General features: G+C 33.6%; 1 non-coding gene across 1 annotated transcript; it reads right to left on the reverse strand.

Annotated features, from left to right (window-relative positions):
* Nucleotides 1–12,219: 12,219 nt before the first annotated feature.
* On the reverse strand, nt 12,220–12,326 carry LOC148570322 (small nucleolar RNA R71). Its single transcript, XR_015908451.1, has one exon. It is a non-coding gene; the product is annotated as a small nucleolar RNA R71 (small nucleolar RNA).
* Nucleotides 12,327–13,319: the final 993 nt, after the last annotated feature.

Here is a 13,319-nt window from a genome sequence, read left to right on the forward strand (position 1 = left end):
CGCGACTTAGCAGTCTTGGCAAGGTGGGGAGGACGCTACCGATGGCTTTGCACCTGCATTCGTCGATCCCGATGCGGTTTGGTACGAACTACCTCAGCGCCGTACAAGAACTGTGTATACGGGATAGGGTCATCAAGCTCCGCCACCAGTCGAGCCGTTGAGTCCGAGGAAGGCATAGATTTGAGGCTGCAGGTGCAGGAGCTCCAATGCAGCCTTCAGCAGCAAGCTCAGAAGCTTAACGATTATCGGAAGAGGTATCAGAAAATCCTCAACTGCGTGACATCTACAGATGAGATCAAGTTGGAGTGGAGGGAGTCGCTGGAGCGGATGCAGTGTATGGAGACTCAGATGGAGGTGTAACGGGTCCAGATGCGCGCCGCTGGCATCGACCTTGCTGGTGGCAGCACCGTTGGTGGTGCTGCTGGTGGCAGTAGTCCTGCTGGTGGTAGACGGACATCCCCGCCTTATGCACCGTCAACTCAGGACCACAGGACCGACGACGACGATGACTACCTGGATCTGTAGTTATTAATTTTTCCTTTTATTGTTTCATTGTATTTATTTGATGTACTTGAGTTTTAATTTATTTGAACATTGTATTATTTATTTCAAATAAAAGTTTTTCATTATTTATGAATGGACTACTAATTGTTTGAAAAAAAATTTAAATTTAAAATTGATCATTTATTTCAAATTAAAAAAATTAACATTACCGTCGGAATTATATTACCGTAGGAATAATCCAACGGCAATAGTGTGCGAAACAACATTTTTTGGCGCCAACAATACCGTCGAAAAAATTTGCTGGTAACAAATTAGTTTTTTGAACTGATAATTGTTGCAAATTCCAACGATAATTATCATCAGATAAAAAAATTTTGTCGGTAAATATTTATCGGCGATGTTTATAACGTCTGATTATTTTGACAGTAAATTCAATTATAATTAAATTATCATCGAATTTTATTTATTTTTTTGACTATAAATTTAATGATATTCAATATTTTTTTTATAATAAACATTAATAACTAACTAATAATTAAAAATAATAAATTCTAATAATTTTCTAGTGTTCTTCGTATGGATATTAGTCTTTCAAAAGTATAATTAATGTTATCTTTAAATATATATGAATAGATAGGTTGCGCAAATAATCTCCATTATTACACAAGGATTCCTTTAAATATATATGAATAGATAGGTTGCGCAAATAATCTCCATTATTACACAAGGATTCGCATATTTTAAAGTGTCTAATATTCTTGTATATATCCAGAAAAGTTCAACCTAAAATTAATATTGTTATATATTTAATTATTTATGCATTTTCTTTCCTCCTACGGCCTAATTCTTTTATTATTTATTTTATTTCAATTCATCCCATCGCCAAAAGAAAATTTTCGAATTTAGTATAATTAAAATGATTGTTTGATTCTTCAACCGTTTTTGTTTTCAACGTCCTTAATCGCAATCACTACACTATCGATCATTTCGTTATCTGATTTTATATCAATATCACTATCAAAAGACTAGGGGGAAAGATTAGGTTATGTCCCTCTCTTTTGTTTTATTTAAAAAAAAAAAAACAATAAATCAATGTATTAGTTTTAGCTTCACTAGCAGTCCGTCACTTTTCAATCCACCATATAGCTGGATGCAAGGTGCCGCAAAAATTAGCTGTATCTATTTCCATCAAGGCCTTAATCTATCTAAAAATACCAAAATGACTAAGATGGCTTAGTTTAACTTTAAGGCTAATATTAGATGCTTTGGATTGATCAATATAACAAAATATCAGCCGGTTCTTTCTTCAAGAAACTGAATAGGATGTTACCCTAACGTTGTAGTCGCGTCATAGCCCTCTAGTTAGTTAGGTATGTGTTTATTAATAAAGTATGTTTTTTTCTCTCATATTTACGATATTTTTTAAATATTTTAAATATTTAATTTTATTTTTAATATTTTTAATTAATTCAATTTTATTATTAATATTTTCGATTTATATCAAAATTATCTATAAACGTTTTTAATTTTGTCTCTAATATTTTAGATAAAATTAATATCTATCCTAAATATATCAAACATATCAAATTAATTACAAAAAATTAATTGTACTAATCAATTAATTATAATTTGAGGGATGGATAAAAAATCATCTCGGCAACCATATGTTTCAAAATTAAACAATATCAGTATATCACTAAGCTTACCAAATTAAATCAACTTGTATGGCAAGTTTGTTTTGACCTCAAACGTACTCGATAACTTCTTGCGTTCTCCGTGAAAAAAAAAAAAAAAAGATTGTGATGAGAAAAGCGATTGGCGTAAGTTAGAGAAAATAGGTGCTATAGCAAGCTGAGATGTGAAGCATGCTTAAAGGCAAAAAGAGATGAAATGGTTACCCTATATATATCCTTAACTAGTGTCTATATTTGTTCATATGTATTTTGTTGAGTAGCTAGGGTGGAAATGCCGGATATCCGGTAGAGGAATTCATGGCTCCACCGATATTAGGCTTAATTCGACTTAACCATTTATTAAAAAAAAAAATGGTTTAGGCTTTCATAAGCTTATTTATTAGTTCATAAATCGAATTATAAGCCTACAAAAAGTTATAAAACTGAGTTTCTTTATAGGCACGAGTTATTGAAATAAAAATAAATACAGAGACACAAAATTATATTTGACAAATAAAATATAAATACAAATATTACATTCTGAAATATTAAATTAGTATATTTTATATTTTTTAAGAGAAAAGACACAAAAATATTGATTAAAATATAACTTATTTTTTTATTTTTTATTATTTTATTTATTTTTTATAATTATATTTATTATTATTATATTTTATTTTTTTATATTTAATTTATCACAAAATAAAATATAAAAACACTAATTTTTATATTTATATTTTTTGTGTTTTTAATATTATATCTTGTTCAGTCTAATAGACTATGGATCTGTTTGGCAAGTTTCAAAAGTCACTTTTTTTTAGCTTTTGATTTATGAAAAGTAATAATATTAATGTCGGGTGCAATTTTTAAAACCAAATTACGGCTTTCTAAGAAAATATTTAAAAATTTATAGAGAAGTTAAAAAAAATGACTTCTCTCATAATACTACTAATTTTTATCACATTTTTATAAAATAAGTACTTTTAGAACTAAAAATCTAAATACAAAATAACTAATTTATAAACTACTTTTAATATAATCATTTATTGTTTAAATTATTTTTTCAAAAAGAACTTAGTTAAGTTGTTTACCCAAACTAGACCTATGAGTTATAACTTATGAATTTGGTATTAGCCTTGAATTTCACTAGAATCTTTTTGCTTCCCAAGTATATCGGATTAGAACTGTATTTAATAAAAAAAATGATTAAGATATTATTTTAATTCATGTTAGATTTAAATAATTATAGTTAATCATGACTAGATTGGTGACTCGTTGATTGAATATAAGTTTATAATTCAGTTACTTCGTACAACAGACCTATGAGCTTAAGTCAAAACTCAGCTCAGGGCTGCCATTCCCTTATTATTAAGGAAATAACGAATGAATAATGATTTGAGGGTAGAATGATAAATTTAAAGGTCAAAAAACATGAAAACCGTTGGGCAAATAATTAAGGGGAAGTTATATGTTGATTTAGGATATAGATGTAATATGTGTGATCAAGAAATGTCTAGGTGAGGCCATAATTACTGGCTAGCCAAATAGTAGGTACAAACACTAATGGTTATGGTCCTCTCTCTCTGGCTGGGATTGTAGCATTTAGAGAAAGAAAAAATGGAAACCTTTTGATGCTGATTGTCTATCCATCGAAAGCGTTTGAGAGTAAGAACGGTGTAGTGGTCACTCGCGATAGTGATGCTATTCTTAAGGGTGGATGTGGGATGTATCATGTTTATATATAAGAGATAAGATTTTAGAGTAGTAATAATAATAAGTGAACTACCAAAATTATTATTTGTGAAAATAATTATGTCATTCTCAATACTTATTCATCCATTGCTTTATAACTCGGTTATTGTTTATGATGTATTATAATTCGACCTAAATTATCATTCATTCTTTGCTTGTAACTGACACTTTTATTATTAACTTAATGACCATCATTTTCATCTTAATGACCATTATTCTGACTTACTAAGGGTCATACCATCAACTCTATTAATCAATTCTATGTCTATAAAAGACACCAATTATATTTTTATATCTCAACACACACAATATATGATAAATTTTATTTTTATGTCTTATATTCTATATTCATAAAATTATTATAAACAAAACATATGATAAGTTTTATGATAAGTTCTATTTTCATGTCTTATATTCTATATTCATAGAATTATTATAAACAAAACACATGATAAATTCTATTTCATGTCTTACATTCTATATTCATAGAATTATTATAAGGATACACACGTGATAAGTTCTATTTCACGTTTAACATTCTATAATCATAGAATTCTTATACCTCTTAAACACTTACTGACTTGAGCGTCGGAGTGTCTTTTGTAGTTACTCACCCCTTGTTCTCTCTTTGCCGACGTATAACTCATCTCGATGAAAAGCTTGAAGTCATTTATCGGCGGACGAGCTATACACTGGCTAATCTCAACAAGAACAATTGGCACTCACCGTGGAGTGAGTACCTGCAAAGGCACTCCGATGCTTAAATTAGTATTCGAAATTCAATCCATCTAGAGAAAATACTTTATCTTCTTTATATAGGAAGAGGTGTTTTTTGCGTTTCATTGGTCATGATTATACATATTAAAAGGTAATCATATTGCATTCAACCGTTATAATACTCGGCTAGGTGTTTTGTTATAAATTGTGCCGTTAGGACGAGTTATGGCTCATTAAGCCGATCTGTAAAGTACAGCGCCGAGTTATATCTTTGGATTGTATCTTCGGATTGTAGCAGTTATATCATAGCCCCCAAGTTTAGTCTGACGATATTTTTAATGAAGTAGTTTGAGCTTTTGATGAGCTATAACTCGGCAAATAGGATAGTTATGGAGCTCCCAGTTCAACATACTTTATTAAAAATAATATTAAATGGTTGCTTTGGAAAAGTTACAGTTTTAAATGAAGAGAGAGAGATAAGTAATGATGGCATTAAAGAGTTTTTCTTTTTCAATGCATCTGAACGGTTGATTTGATTGATGGAATGGGTGTGGTGGAACTTAACCGATTATTTTTGCTTAACTGCATTGGAATTCAAATAGTTTTTCCCAAATCATTATTTCATTTGGGTTAGGAAATGCTTTTGAAGGTTGCTGGGAAAGAGATGAGTAAAAGAGGTACGTGCTAGCTTTCTTCTTTCTGTGTATTTTTTCTGCAACTTTTGAATTTTGTTGATGAATATGGGTTTTGAGAAAGAAAAAGAGAAGAAGAAAAAAGTTGACTGGTCATATGATTGGTTAGTGAAGATGCTAAAATGCGTACATCTTTGTTCACAGATGTGGAAGCTGTGAGAGAGATAGATGTGAAGAAGATAGTGAAGGTAGGTTCTGAGGTTCGTGTTGAGTTGTTACCGTGTTCTAGTGTTGACTGCGTGTATCATAGAGGAGAGGATTTTGAATTTTTCTTCATGCATGGCCGTGTCTTGGAGGAACTGAGGGTAAAGCTTCCATTTTCAGAATCTCAGTATCAAGTGTTGAGGCAGTTGAATTGTGCCCCCCTCTCAGCTTTATCCTAATGGATGGGACTTATTGGGAAGCTTTGAAGTGTTGATGGATTATCTGGAAGAGAAACCTTCATTGGAGCTTTTCTTCTCCATGTTCCACGCTAAAGGTGTATGGAAAGGGGGATGGATTAACCTAAATAGTTCTCCAGATTTTGCTATTTTTAAGTTGTATAAGTCCTTATTTAAGGACTTTAAGAAAATGTATCTAAAGGTTAGAAGTGTTGAGGACGACTTCCTGTTCTATTTAGATAAGGATTTAGGAGAAAAATTTTCTTTGTGGTGGTGCTCGAAACCGCAGAATATTCTTGGGTTTGAAGGGATAAATCCAAGAAATGAATGTATTATTGAGTACTTGGTCAAAGTTGTCGACCAAAAAGAATTAATCTCGGTGTTTGATCTACTGCAATGGGATGAGAATAGACAAGCAGTGATAGACTATTTAGGTAAGTTTCTGAAATATTGTGGTGTTTTCAAAATTTGGATATGCGCTTGACTGTTTGATTTGATTTTGTTTCAGGGGAAAAATATCCCGGGGTATCTGCTGCCACCCTAAGAGCCCGAGTTAAAAGTAAAAACCTCGAGAAGGAGGGGTTGACGTCCAAAGCGGATAAAGCTTTTGGTGCTGGCGAGGTGAATCAGCCCAAGCCGAAAAGGAAAAAGGTAATTTTGAAAAGAGAAAAACTGATGTGGTGGATCTGTCGGAGGGTTCTGAGGAAGATATGGATGAGGTTCTGATTGAAGAAATTCATGCTTTTTTTGAGAATCAAAAGAAATTGCATGAAGTTGCCGACCAGAGTGAAGGCTCGTCGCTATGGGGTAAGAATTTTCCTTATATGATCACTGCCGACAAAGTTTGTCAGTCGTCGACAGATGTGTCTTTGGCGAACGAGGTTGGAGACATCGCCATTGATCAATATACGCAGTTATATATATATATATATATATATATATATATATATATATATATATATATATATATATATATATATATATATTGTTAATGACTTTTGTTTGGCTGTGCAAGGTGCTTGGTTTTTGGTTGGTGAGCTTAGAGCGTAGCCACGAAAATAAGCATCGCAAGCTTGCTAGGCAGAAGCAAAATCCTAATTTAAAAGTGGAATTGGCTTTAAGGAATGCCAAAGTAGCCGAATTGGAAATAAAATTGTCTGAGAGCGAGAAGGAGTTGAAGCTGATGAAAGAAAATTATGCAAAGGAGATAGAGGATTTTAAGAAAAAAGAGACCGACCTTTCCACCATGAGTGCTCAGATGATTGAGGTGACGGCAAAGTTGAAAGAGATGGAGAAAAATAAGCAGGTAGAGATCCTAGATTTGTTTGTTGAAGGTTTTTGAACGGGCTTTATTGCAAGCAAAGTTTCTGGCTCCTGAGTTTGATTTTTCTCAGATGGATCTAGGAAAGATAGTTCGAGATGGAACCATGTTGGAGGATGATGGTGTAGCTGAAAAGGAGGATGAGAATGTCGAATAGTTAAATTGTAATGGGACTTGTGTGTTTTGCGAACGTTTTGTGTTTTGTTTAGGATTTGGTTTGCTCTTTATTGAGCTTTTCTTGAACTTTATATTATTTGGACATCTAAAAACAGTATGAATGTTTAGATGTGTATGTCAGAATAGCCTTTGATTTCTGTTTAATTGGTAAAGGCGTTTGCATCATTTGTTTGATAGTAATATGTTTTATGGTATTTGTGTTTGCTTGACCTTAGTCAATAGTTGTTTGATGGTTATATCTTAAAAAGATATAATTGAGAAGATAGGATTGTTTAGCTTAGATCGGAATTTTGAATATAATATTTGAGATCCGTATACTATGATTGAATAGAGGTCAGAGCAAGAATGAAAAAATATTACAACAAGATAGAGTAAATGAAAAATATAGTATTGTACATGTATTCATAGACCTTTGATTACAAAGGTGCAAGTAGGCAAGCCTCGTTAAAACCTCTCCAAGCAAAATCCTTTTTGGGAAAAATCTTGTGAGTAGGAAAAAGAGTACTTGCCTGGCCCTGACTTTTAACTGTAATATAACTTTAAGGATGAGACATTCCAGGTATTTGGCAGAGTATTACCATCTAATGATTGTAATCGGTAGGCCCCGTTGTTGAGTACTTCAATAACTCAGAAAGGACCTTCCCAGTTTGCTGCTAATTTGCCATGGGCTGGGGGTCTTCTAGCTTGTTCTGTTTTCCTTAGCACCAAGTCATTGACGTGAAATGATATTGGTTGAAGTTGTTTGTCATGTCGCCGAGCTATATGCTACTGCATAGCTCGGTGGCGAATTTCTGTCAAGAGTCGGATTTCTTCAATTGTGTCTAGATCTTGTCTTCGAGCATCATCATGATTCTCAAGATCAGCAAGTTGAGTTCTGAGTGAGGATTGAGAGATTTCTACAGGTATCATTGCTTCAGAACCATATACTAAGTGAAATGGTGTTTCTTTTGTTGTTGAATGCACAGTAGTGTTGTATCCCCAAATTACTTATGGAATTAATTCCGACCAAAGCCGCTTAGCATCATCGAGCTTTTTTCGCAAAGTGTGTAAGATGAATTTTTTGGCGGCTTCTGCCAAGCCGTTTGTTTGTGGATGTTCTACCGACGAAAAATGTTGTTTGATTCTTAAATTCTGCAAAAAAAAAAAGAGGTGAATTTGTTATCAGCAAATTGGCGACCATTATTAGTGATAATGTGCCGAGGTATGCCGAATCGACAGATAATATGCTTCCACACAAAAGAAATCATATGCTGAGATGTAATTTTTGCCAAGGGTTAAGCTTCTATCCATTTGGAAAAGTAATCAATGGCGACGATTAAAAATTTTACCTGTCCAGGTGCTAATGGGAAGGAGCCGAGTATATCTAGTCCCCATTGATTGAATGGCTAAGTTACCTCGAAATTGTGCAGGACCTTGACGGGTAAGTGTATGAGTGGTCCATGCTTTTGGCAGTTTGTACATATTTTGATTCTTTCAATGCTGTCTTTCTGCAGTGTTGGCCAAAAGAATCCTACTCGGAGTATTTTGGATGACAAACTTCTAGCGCCGACGTGTGTACCACTGATGAGCGGATAATTTATACGCTTTTTGGCATTATTTTTACATAGTTTTTAGTATGATTTAGTTAGTTTTTAGTATATTTTTATTAGTTTTTAAATAAAAATTACATTTCTAGACTTTAATATGAGTTTGTGTGTTTTTCTGTGATTTCAGGTATTTTCTGGCTGAAATTGAGAGACTTGAGCAAAAATCAGATTCAGAGGTTGAAGAAGGACTGTAGATGCTGCTGGATTCTGACCTCCCTGCACTCAAAGTAGATTTTCTAGAGCTACAGAACTCCAAATGGCGCGCTCTCAATTGCGTTGGAAAGTAGACATCCAGGGCTTTCCAGCAATATATAATATTGCATACTTTTCCCGGGTTTAGACGACGCAAACTGGCGTTCAACGCCAGTTCCATGCTGCATTCTGGAGTTAAACGCCAGAAACAGGTTGCAAAGTGGAGTTAAACGCCAGAAACAGGTTACAAACTGGCGTTCAACTCCAAGAGAAGCCTCTACACGTGTAAATCTCAATGCTCAGCCCAAGCACACACCAAGCGGGCTCCGGAAGTGGATTTATGCATCATTTACTCATTTCTGTAAACCCTCGTAACTAGTTTAGTATAAATAGGACTTTTTACTATTGTATTTACATCTTTGGATCATCTTTTGGAACATCTTTTGATCCTTTGATCACGTTTGGGGGCTGGCCATTCGGCCATGCCTGAACCTTCATCACTTATGTATTTTCAACGGTAGAGTTTCTACACACCATAGATTAAGGTGTGGAGCTCTGCTGTTCCTCACAAATTAATACAAAGTACTATTGTTTTTCTATTCAATTCAAGCTTATTCCGATTCTAAGATATTCATTCGCACTTCAATATGAATGTGATGATCGTGACAATCATCATCATTCCCAACCTATGAACACGTGCCTGACAACCACTTCAGTTCTACCTTAGATTGAATGAGTATCTCTGGGATTCCTTAATCAGAATCTTCGTGGTATAAGTTAGAATCCATGGACGGCCATTCTTGATATTCGAAAAGTCTAAACCTTGTCTGTGGTATTCCGAGTAGGATCTGGGAAGGGATGGCTGCGACGAGCTTCAAACTCGCGAGTGCTGGGCGTAGTGACGGTTCATCTTGTTGCTCAGATTAGGTAATTTTATTTTAATTTTAACCTTTTTGTTTTTATTAGTCTTAATTTTAAAAAAAATATTTTCGAAAATATATTTTTCTTCAGAATTTTTAAGAATGAATTCTAGTGTTTCATGATGATTTGTTGAATCCTGGCTGGCTGTAAGCCATGTCTAATCCTTTGGACCAGGGTTTCAACTTATCATCACAAGAGCTTGTTGATCTTCACCCATTTGACAGTTACACACATAGTTGTTGTATACATGGGAGGTAGGCAATATCTGCTGAAGCTTGGCTGGCCATTGTCCATGTCTAGTGTTTTGGACCGGAGCTTTCACTGAAAGCTTGGCTGGCTAGTAAGCCATGTCTAATTCCTGGACTAGAGCTTTAGACTAACATTGCAGATTCCTGGAATTCTTATTAAAAATTTTGAAATCCTTATTTTTCTTCTTCCAATTAATTTTCGAAAATCCAAAAAAAATTATAAAATCATAAAATCAAAAATATTTTTGTGTTGCTTGTTTGAGTCTTGAGTCAATTTTTAAGTTTGGTGTCAATTGCATGTTTTTAAAATTTGTGCATTTTTCGAAAACTCATGCATGTGTTCTTCATGATCTTCAAGTTGTTCTTGACAAGTCTTCTTGTTTGATCTTCATATTTTCTTGTTTTGTGTCTTTTCTTGTTTTTCATATGCATTTTTAATTTCTTAGTGTCTAAATATTAAAAATTTCTAAGTTTGGTGTCTTGCATGTTTTCTTTTATCGAAAATTTTTCAAAAATACATACTAGATGTTCATCATGATCTTCAAAGTGTTTTTGGTGTTCATCTTTGCATTCAAAGTGTTCTTGCATATTTTTCTTGTTGTGATTCATAATTTTCATGTTTTGAGTCTTTTTGATGTTTTTCTCTTTCATCATTAAAAATTCAAAAATAAAAAAATATCTTTCCCTTTTTCTTCTCATCAAATTCGAAAATTTGAGTTGACTTTTTTCAAAAATTTTTAAAATCTAGTTGTTTCTTATGAGTCAAATCAAATTTTCAATTTAAAAATTTTATCTTTTTCAAATCTTTTTCAAAAATCAAATTTTTTTTCAATTTTTTTCCTTTCATAATTTCGAACCTTTCAAAATTATTTTCAAAATCTTTTTCTTATTTTTATTTCATATTTTCGAAATTAATGCTAACAATTAATGTGATTGATTCAAAATTTTTAAATTTGTTACTTGCCTAGTAAGAAAGGTTCAATCTTTAAACTCTAGAATCATATCTTTTTAGTTTCTTGTTAGTCAAGTAATCAACTTTGATTTCAAAAATCAAATCTTTTTAAATTTCTTTTTCAAATCTTTTTCAAAATAAATTTCAATCACATCTTTTAAAAAAAATTCAATTTCAAAATCTTTCCTAACTTCTTTTCTAACTTCTTATCTTTTTAAAATTGATTTTCAAATCTTTTTCAAACTAATCCTATCTTTTTGTTTCAAAACTACGTAACTGATTCTCTTTCTAATTTTCGAAAATCACCTTCCTCTTTTTCAAAATTTCTTTTTAAATTAACTAGTTGTTTTAAATTTAATTTAATTTAATTTCATTTTTCTTTTTAATTTTTGAATTATAACTTTGATTTTAATTTAAAAACAAAAAAATTATTTTTTTATTTTAATTAATATTCGAATTCTTCATCTTCTCTCTTCTCCATTCTACTCTTCTATTCTTCTACTCACATAAAGGAATCTCTATACTGTGACATAGAGGATTCCATATTTTCTTTTTTGTTCTCTTCTTTTTCATATGAGCAGGAACAAGGATAAGAACATTCTTGTTGAAGCCGATCCTGAACCTGAAAGGACTCTGAAGAGGAAGCTAAGGGAAGCTAAAGCACAACTCTCTGGAGAAAATCTGACAGAAATTTTTGAAAAAGAAGGAGGAATGGCCGAAAATAATAACAATGCAAAGAAGATGCTTGGTGACTTTACTGCACCTAATTCCAATTTACATGGAAGAAGCATCTCAATCCCTGCCATTGGAGCAAACAATTTTGAGCTGAAACCTCAATTAGTTTCTCTGATGCAACAGAATTGCAAGTTCTATGGACTTCCATCCGAAGATCCTTTTTAGTTTTTAACTGAATTCTTGCAAATCTGTGATACTGTGAAGACCAATGGGGTTGATCCCGAGGTCTACAGGCTCATGCTTTTCCCATTTGCTGTAAGAGACAGAGCTAGAATATGGTTGGACTCTCAACCTAAAGATAGCCTGAACTCTTGGGATAAGCTGGTCACGGCTTTCTTAGCCAAGTTCTTTCCTCCTCAAAAGCTTAGCAAGATTAGATTGGATGTTCAAACCTTCAGACAAAAGGAAGGTGAATCCCTCTATGAAGCTTGGGAGAGATACAAGAAACTGACCAAAAAGTGTCCTTCTGACATGCTTTCAGAATGGACCATCCTGGATATATTCTATGATGGTCTATCTGAATTATCAAAGATGTCATTGGACCATTCTGTAGGTGGATCCATTCACCTAAAGAAAACGCCTGCAGAAGCTCAAGAACTCATTGACATGGTTGCAAATAACTAGTTCATGTACACTTCTGAAAGGAATCCTGTGAGTAATGGGATGCCTCAAAAGAAGGGAGTTCTTGAAATTGATACTCTGAATGTCATATTGGCTCAGAATAAAATATTGACTCAGTAAGTCAATATGATCTCTCAGAGTCTGAATGGATTGAAGGAATCATCCAACAGTACTAAAGAGGCATCTTCTGAAGAAGAAGCTTATGATCCCGAGAACCCTGCAATAGCAGAGGTGAATTACATGGGTGAACCCTATGGAAACACCTATAATCCCTCATGGAGAAATCATCCAAATCTCTCATGGAAGGATCAACAAAAGTCTCAACAAGGCTTTAATAATGGTGGAAGAAACAGGTTTAGCAATAGCAAACCTTTTCCATCATCCACTCAGCAACAGATAGAGAATTCTGAGCAGAATCCATCTAGCTTAGCAAATATAGTCTCTGATCTATCTAAGGCCACTGTGAGTTTTATGAATGAAACAAGGTCCTCCATTAGAAATTTGGAGGCAGAAGTGGGCCAGCTGAGTAAAAGAGTCACTGAAATCCCTCCAAGTACTCTCCCAAGCAATACAGAAGAAAATCCAAAAAGAGAGTGCAAGGCCATAGCCTTACATGATGTGGCCGAACCCAAAGAGGAGGAGGAGAACGTGAATCCTAGTGAGGAAGACCTCCTGGGACGTTCAGTGACCAATAAGGAGTATCCCTTTGAGGAACCGAAGGAATCTGAGGCTCATCTAGAGACCATAAAGATTCCATTGAACCTCCTTCTACCCTTCATGAGCTCTGATGAGTATTCTTCCTCTGAAGAGGATGAAGACATTACTGAAGAGCAAGTTGCTAAGTACCT

This window comes from Arachis ipaensis, chromosome B3 (genome assembly GCF_059453495.1).
Source record: "Arachis ipaensis isolate K30076 ecotype BB chromosome B3, ASM5945349v1, whole genome shotgun sequence".
In the NCBI taxonomy this organism is placed as follows: domain Eukaryota; kingdom Viridiplantae; phylum Streptophyta; class Magnoliopsida; order Fabales; family Fabaceae; genus Arachis; species Arachis ipaensis.